At 44.1% G+C, this 8,733-nt stretch overlaps 1 long non-coding RNA gene across 1 annotated transcript; it reads left to right on the top strand.

Annotated features, from left to right (window-relative positions):
• The first annotated feature begins 1,673 nt into the window (after window positions 1-1,673).
• On the top strand, window positions 1,674-8,326 carry LOC147799337 (uncharacterized). Its single transcript, XR_015425033.1, has 2 exons — window positions 1,674-5,454; window positions 6,302-8,326. It is a non-coding gene; the product is annotated as an uncharacterized LOC147799337 (long non-coding RNA).
• The last annotated feature ends 407 nt before the right edge of the window (window positions 8,327-8,733 follow it).

The following is an 8,733-nucleotide window of genomic DNA, read 5'->3' as shown; positions in this document are numbered from 1 at the left end:
TCGACAACGTTGGATTGAGACACAACCTGGTGTTGGTGAGGGATGACAACTTACCCAGGAGTCGTTGGCCTCTGGCTTGGATATTAAAGACGCTTCCCGGACTTGTGCTGAGTGCATAAGTCTGTACAGCCACTGGAAGCTTTATCAGGCCCATCACTAAGTTGTGCCTGCTGGACAGTGTCGAGGACTAAGCATTCAGTTCTGCCAGTTTAAGCCAGTCGCCCTTTATGGCGACTATTTCTTGTGTTAATGTTTAAAGTAGTGCTTAAGGTTTACTGTAAGCCTGATTACAAGATTGTTATTGTAAATGTTCGCTTATAACTCTTACATTTAGGGGCCGGAATGTGACACAGGCTTTTCTTTAGGTATATTCAGGCAGTGCATTTTGCTCTGGCCCACCGGTGATATTTGTGTGTAGGGCAGTAGTTACCGCTACACCGATGTTGTTTCAGTCGGATACCTGGTTACATGTACATATGATTACTGTATAATGTGATAGGGCTCAGATAACAAAGATTTGGGGACTATACTTGCGCGTGTATTGTGGGCAGGAATCCACTGCGTCCCTTCATCTGATGGATTAGCACTGTCCTGGTCTTCTGACAGGTCAAATGGGCAGACGGACAACAAGTTTCTGTCCACAGGTCTGGTTCTCCTACCACCTAGGTCTCGAACAATGTAGACTGGCAGGTTTGATAGTTTTCTGATGACGACGTACGGCTAAGGCTCCCATTTGTCCTTCAGCTTATTCCTTCCTCTGGGTGTTTTGTTGGCAACTAGCACCTGATCACCAGCCTTCAGTGCTTGAGCATGCGCTTTCTGGTCATACATTGCTTTCTGCTTCTCTCCTGATTTAGCAGCCTTCTCTTTCACCATGTCGTACGCTAGACGTGGGTTCTCCTCCAACAGCTTGACATATGAATCACTCTGGTGACTGAATTAAGGGTGGATCTTTAGTGCCTCTCTTCCCTCCAGTTACTGCAAACAAGGGGATGCTATCTTGGAATAGTTCCGGACGAACATCCTGTAGTAACCGGTGAGGTCAAGAAATCCTCGAACATCACACTTCGACTTGAGCATGGGCAAATTCTTGACAGCTGAAATCTTTTCCGGGTTAGTAGCAATGCCATCTGCTGACACAACATGGCCAAGATATTTTACGCTGCTTCGAAGTAGGTGGCACTTTGATGGCTTTAACTTCAGACCATGCTCTCGCAACCGTGAAAACACCTTGGACAGTCGACTCACATGCTCTTCCACCATTGCGCTGAAGACGATAATGTCGTCCAAGTAGAGCAGGATGCTGTCAAAATTCAAGTCACCGAAAATTGTGACCATCAACTTCTGGAATGTGGCGGGTGCATTTGTCAGGCCAAAGGGCAGTCTCTGGAATTTGTACAGTCCCATTGGTGAAATGAATGCTGTTTTTGGTTGGTCCTTACCGGCAACTTTGACCTGATGATACCCCAAAGTAAGATCCAGACAGGAGAACTATTTGGCATGACAAAGGGCATCTAGTGCCTCATCGATCCTTGGGAGTGGGTAGGCATCCCTCACAGTTCTGGAATTGAGTGTTTGGTAATCTACACTTAGTCAGATACTTCCATCCTTCTTCCTGACAATTACAATGGGGGATGCAAACGGGCTTGTACTTGGCTGTATGACTCCAGACTCCTTGAGGTCCTCTATGTGGTTTCGCACTTCATGATATTGGGAGAGGGGAATACGTCTGTAGGGAAGCCGAAAGGGGTTGGATCTACTAGTGGAATCCCATGCTCAATTGTCTCCGTGAACCCAAGATCTTGTGAGTTCTTGGAAAAGATATCTGCATTATCTTCCAGTAACCGAGTCAGCCTCTGCCTATCTTCAGCTGTGAGGGAGCTCAGGTCAATGTCAACCCCGGAGGTTTCTTGGACACTTGCACGAGTAGATGCCTCCAAATGGCTTGCCACTGATATCTTCTGTGCACTCGGGGTTGGCGACTCTGTGATGGACCCATATTCTGATGACATGAGTTGACCCACAACCAAGTTAGCAAGCCTCGTATTCTGCCGCACTACAACATCATGGGCTGTCTGATTACACACCCTCACCGGAACTCTTCCATTGCGGACTTCGACGAAGGCTTTGCCAACTGCCAAGGATTGTTTGAATGGTGTATGGCCAGTGTCCTCTACAAGCGCCTCAATTGATCTTCCTTGTGTGTGCCTGGATGCCTCTGTTGGGATGTCGACTTCTGTTCCGGCCTTTACTATTAGTGGTTTCTTGCCTCTGTACTTAAGAATGCTGAACATGCAATTCTTCTTTGCCAAGTCTCCCCCATCCGATTCGACACACTGCAGGGCAGAATACCACGTTTTGGACATCTGTTGCACCTTAGCAAGAAATCTTCTCCCATACTTTGTATGCAGGGTATCGTGACTTGCCCTCAGAACGTTGGTTCCTACCAACCCAGGAATCTTCTGGCAAAACGCTGTAACTGGAACAATGAACATTGGTGGTATAGTGCGACCGAAAACTTCTACCTCCACAAAGATGACTCCACTGTGGGGCACAGATTGCCCTCCCGCGCCCTGGATAATAACGCTAGTCTGCTGGGGAACTTATGTTTGTAGGTGTGGATGGTTGGCTATGTAGACATCGGTTGTGGTGCTCACCTGAGATTCAGTGTCCAGTAGAACAGAGCACTTCTTCCCTGACATAGCAATCTCCACGTCACTCACTGGCCCAACTAGGTCACTATTGCTTTTGTCATCTCTTGGAAGTATTTCTGAAGTGGAAAAAGGTGGGCTTAGACAACTAGGAAAACCCACTGATCGCCCTGCATCAGATGGTCTCCCTAGTTTAATGGAGCTGAAGTTGACATCGGCTGTGCTTGTCTCGGCTGTGGACATCTGCAGGCGAATTGGCCTAAGCTGCCACAGTTGTAGCAGGACTTTGGTTGGTCATGAAATCTTGGTGCAGGATGGATGACTGCACTGGCCCGCTGAGGATTCTGAGGCTGTATCACCTGGGAACTTCTTTCCAACCTTTTGACACGTTGGCCTAGTTGCATCTGATTCTCCAGAACTTGGTTCAGTGTATTGGTCTGCCTTTCCATCAACTTGGCAATATCTGCAAGGTTCACACCGGTGTCTTGGCTGTTCTGTGTGTTGCCAGGCTTGTCTACTGGGGGTGGCGTCGGGTTCTTGGAGATGTCTGCCTTGGTAGGGATGTGCGTCATCAACTGATAGTGTTGTCGCATTCGTTCCTCCTGTTGGTGCTTCTCCTCCGCAACAACCCTCAGCTCTGCCCGGAGTTCTTTAAAACTCATGTTGCGAGGTCGCATGGGTGCAAGTCTTTGTCTGCATCGGTCGTCACGTAGCCCTGTCATGAACTGGGTGGTGAGGATGCTGTCCCTGGTGTCACCAAACAGATTCTGGCAGCCTTGTGTCTCCCCTTCTCCTCAATATGCCTCAAGAGCGCCTCAAGAGCGATGGCATACTCGCTTGCTGATTCACCACCTTTCTGAACCCTCGCATAAAATCGCGTCATGGGTGAGGAGGCCAAGTTATCTTCCCCAAACTCCTCCAAAGTTCAGCAAAAGGTGCCTCTGCTGTGACTTCAAAGGGACTGCGGCTCTCGAGATTTAGCACAACATCGCAAGCCCTCCCAGCTGTGTTGCGCACCACCTCATGGAACCGGACTCTTCTTGTGCTGCCCTTCGCCTCTAGCAGGTAAGGCATGTCTCGGATCTAATCTTCAACTCGAATGCTTTTCTCACGTCCAGTGAATGTGGGGACTCCTTTCACTTGGTGTGTTGTGACAGTCCTCAATGCATCAGCCAGTGTGAGATAAGTGTCCCTGGAGATGAGGTAGAAACCGATGATCTGTTGGGGAGTAAGCTGCCCGTGTGGTGGTGGTAGGGCTGTTCCATGTGTGGTAGTTGCTGGATGAGGCGTCAACAAAGGTGGAGTGTCTGACATTTGGAGTGTGAATCTCGTTGGACTTGGAGTCTCCGCCATCATGCAACTTCATTGAACCTTATCCAAATACTATGTTGGTGTGACCAGATCTGACCATTGCCCACAACAGAAAAAAAAATCTATCCCTATTCAAGAATAAAAAAAGACCTGGCTAAGTTCCGAAGAACAGTATCCCTACCCTGACTCTCCACCAAGAATAGTAAAAAAAAATGTACCCTGAAAAAATGGAACACTAGAAGAAGACAACTTTTAGGGGAAATCTCTTGCACAAAATACTACCTAACTAGGTATCATCTAAGGACAAATTGCAAGGTCTTTCTAAAAAGAATGAGACAGGACAGAAAAAGTGTTTGATCTCAAAAAATGTCAAAAGATAAAAAACTTTTAAGAACCAATCTAGAAAAAAATAATCTACTATCTATTAAGTAACTTCTTAGCCGACAAAAAAGTAAGAAAAATGAAAAGTCAAAGAAAAGCAAAACAAACCCCAAAATCAGTGAAAATACCTCAGACCATAAACTTGAGACCTGGAAATTCAATTTTCAGACCCAGTAAACCTTAACCTTTTAGTAAAAGACTCTCAATAAATATCAGCAGTACCAAAAAACAGAACCAGGTACTAAGAAAATAACGACCCCCTAAAAACCAAACCAGAACCAAACCCAAACCACACACAGTATCAAGAAAAGGCACAAATCAATTGCAATCGAACTTTAACAACCAAGTCCACTGCAGGACCATATGCACCATTCAATGAGATAATGTAATGCAGGCCCAGTGACAGAAATGCCAATAAAATTCCAGGTGGTCTTATACTTTTGCAGATGCTTGTAGTTAAGAGTTCCCAACCCTTGCTTTTAATTTGGTCACATAAATGCAGTGTTGACGTGATACTCAGTGAAGCAGATCGGCAGAGACAAGTCAACTTACGTGGATATGTCATTTTATTTCATATAACTTGAGTGTGGTTTTTTACTAGAGGTCAGTGATTGAAGTCTGAGTGTACATGTATTCTTATAAGTTCTGTTTGACACACTGCTGGTGAATGCTAAAAAAGCCGGGTTATTTTGGACCATGTGACTTGTCACAGCTGGCACTGTGACTTGGCTGTCTGGCAGAGGAGATGTACAAAGGTTTGGCTGATCTGTGATTCCACAGCAAACTTTAGTTCATGTTTTTCAAGTCTTATTTAATTTTTCAGTTTGGTCTTTGTTTAAAGGGTTGATCTTTTTGGGGGGGTTTGATACTTACATATATAGAATTGGTGTGTGAGTCCCTATTGATTCAGTTCCCTGCAACTTTGCCGTTGAAGATTCTTCAGTTTGACTGAGTTTCTCTTATTGTGATAGCTTGCTATTTTTCCAGGTCTGCCTTGGAATCAATGCACCCTATACACCTGCATTGCATTGGAATACTTTGATGGTGGACCCCACACCTTCATGCACACCTGGCAGATGGCGATCAGGAGATGACTGGACGATGGAGACATGTAAGTCTGGATATGACATCATGCTCATGCAAAGGTACATGTAATTGACACCTGCTAACCCTTCTGATTTGATCGCAATTAGGCAGCTGTGGCGGCTTCACCTTCCACCCATGAAAGGGAAAATAACTTGTAGGGAAGACATTTTTTGAAGGGGTAACAGTGCTGTGTGGGATGGAAACAATGGAAGGTGTTATGTCAGTGTGTGTGTGGGAGGGGGGGAGGTAACCTTTCCCTTCTCCCATAGGGTGAGGAAGATCATACTGAGATTTCACAGATCAAGCCCCTTATTTTCAAAATATCTGGTCTTGGAGCACTGATGAAGGTCCAAGCAAGACGGTCAGATTGTGGAATCAAAGAGGGCCAGCAGTCTACAACCTTTACAAGAGGAGTTTAAAAAATGGTGAAAACTGCATGTATCACTTTGTAAATACTGACCTTGACCCTAAACCCTGCCAACTGCAACATACTGCAGCAAATGCAAAAGTCTGATGCACTATTCTGATGCACTTGGCAATCAACAGCAGCCAAACAAACTGGTCATGTTGAGAGCTGGTCTCATTGAACAATGCCACTGTTGGATCTTGTAGTGGCTGGCAACCACAGACTCCCAGGCTGTTTGGCCTTGGAGAGAGTTGACCTGTAGGATCTTGTTACACTGGGCAAGCAAGTTACTTTGACATATGATGCAGACAGATGTTTCTGACAGGGTTTCTAACAACCCTGAACAGTTAGGGTTATATATTGTGCTTGGTTTTATTAGGAAAATGGCTTTGGAATCATTCATTTTAATTGAAGAAATGAGGCCTTTCTATTTCTCCAGTCCATGTAACTTTTTCTTTATTTTTAGGGCACTTGTTAGCAAGTGGATAGAAGCAGAGATGGTAGTGAGAGTGGAAGAAACGTGCTGTCCATCCAGAAGAATGTCTTCTGCAGTGACTGCAAGTTGGATATCTTTTCAAGTATTGAAGATATGTTGGGACCATCATTGATGTCACAGACACATGCAGAAAGTAACGCCAACGCAGTATTGAAGATTTCAAATATAGATACTCAAGCCAATAGGGGTAATAAGATATTACCGGAACCAAATCACTTCCAGGTTTGACAACTTAATTGTGTGTGTTCATTTGACCCAAAAAGAGCTAGATAGAATCTGCCCCCTCAGGATTTTTTCAGATATCCCCACAGTACAGTAGTTGAGCCTTGAGGAGTTTTTCAGTAACTTTTTTGTAGTCTTTTTGACACCAATTCTGTATTTTTCTTGTTACAAGCACTCCTTTTTTCCTGAAAGAAAAAGCAAAACAGAAGCAAGTCTGGTCCCAGCCAATTTGGCTCATCAGGCCAGTGTTTATTGTGGGTTCCTTGCCATGAAACAACTGAGAATATTTCTTTCCCCCCCCCCTGGATGGGATGGCAGTCCATCACAGGTTGCTTCCCAGCTAATGCTGGTACCCATTTATACTCCTGGGTGGAGAGAGGCAAGCAGGGTTGAAGAGGCTTGCCAAGAGCCACAACCATACTGCCAGCAGCTGGATTCGAACCTTCAACCCTATGATTGGAAACCATAGACCCTAACCACTTGACCACATGAAAGAGGTCAGCCATACTTTTTCATATGTTTACAAGCCAAGCCTTTGGTTTCATATAGCAGCTTTTTACAGTCACTTTGACAGCAGTTCTGGGAAAATCACACATAACCCAAAACAGGTCAACCAAAAAAACGGACCTGCACTTTTAACTGCAGTGCTGAGAGCACACGATGGCTGGTACGCTTGTAACCTACTTCAAATGATCATATCAATTGTAAGTTATAAGTCAGATTGATTTGAAACTTTACGTCTGAAATAAATCGGACTTGGAATGGCCAAGATCTCGGCTGTGAGATATTGCAAAATTACCCAGCAACTTCAGGGTTAACACTGGAATAAAACTGACAGAACTTGATGACATTAATTGGTTTCTCCTAGCAATCCTGGCAGGATGAATTACCATTGTGTTTGCTGCATCAGAGGCTTCGCTATAAAATGCTGACCAATTACAGAGGGCGCTATTACAATTCTGTGAAGCCTACTACATCACACAGTGGTAATGGAAAGAGGAAAAAAGAACTAAACACTGCTTGAATCACAGTGGTAATGGAAAGAGGAAAAAAGAACTGAACACTGCTTTAATCACACAGTAGTAATGGAAGAGAAAAAAAGAACTGAACACTGCCTTGATCACACAGTGGTAATGGAAAGAGGAAAAAAGAACTGAACACTGCCCTAATGGCACAGTGGTAATGGAAAGAGGAAAAAAAGAACTGAACACTGCCTTAATGGAACAGTGGTAATGGAAAGAGGAAAAAAGAACTGAACACTGCCCTAATGGCACAGTGGTAATGGAAAGAGGAAAAAAAGAACTGAACACTGCCTTAATCACACAGTGGTAATGGAAAGAGGGAAATAAAAGAACTGAACACTGCCTTAATCACACTGTGGTAATGGAAAGAGCAAAAAAGGAAATGAACTTGTTTATAACAAGGTAGCAAAATTGTGAAGTATTCTGTAAAATGAAAAATTCAGTGGACTAGACGTTTCAATCCTAGCAGAAAGTGGTGTTCAGGTTTCAACCAACACAGTTGAATTTTTAGTGACATGTACATGATATAGAAGTGAACATTTGGAAGTGTAAATATGGAAAGGTTTGCAAATATATGTTTGACCTAAAATATACTGAAATACATGCAAGGTCTGAATATTTTGTGTGTTGTCTGTCTCATCACATATTGAAATGTCTGTTTTTGTTATTTAAATACATGCAAATGTATGTGCCCTCTGACCTTTTTTGAAATTGCACAATCCTAACCTTTAAATATAAGTTCCGAAATTATTTCCATCAAGAAGCCTATGGCCTGGTGGTTAGCTTGCTGGCTGCCAGGCCAGGGGACCCTGGTTCAAAACCTGGGGTTCCCTGAAGAGGAGTTTTTTTTTTTTTTTTTTTTTTTTACTAAGTTTTTTAACAAAATTGTGCATGCCCACCTGGAATTGAACCCAGGTCCTTGTGCATAGCAGTTAGTGTCCTTAACCGCTATGCCATGGCACTTTCTTGAAAAAGTGTGCTTGTTTCTAAATGTTAAACCTTCCATTATTTGGACTTAGAATATTTTTCGGCCAAACTGGAGATGGGCAAGGGTGGAAGTCCTTGGGGCTGGAAGTCCGAGAGCTCATAGGAAGGGTAGAGTGGATGACTGAGGGCTTGAAACTATCAGTATTAGAGCTCTGAGGATCCCATTGGGTT

This window comes from Acanthaster planci, linkage group LG04 (genome assembly GCF_054643075.1).
Source record: "Acanthaster planci isolate LZ-2023a linkage group LG04, COTS_SCS, whole genome shotgun sequence".
NCBI classification, from domain to species: domain Eukaryota; kingdom Metazoa; phylum Echinodermata; class Asteroidea; order Valvatida; family Acanthasteridae; genus Acanthaster; species Acanthaster planci.
Note: the sequence above shows the minus strand (reverse complement) of the source record. Positions and strands in the feature narration are given on the sequence as shown.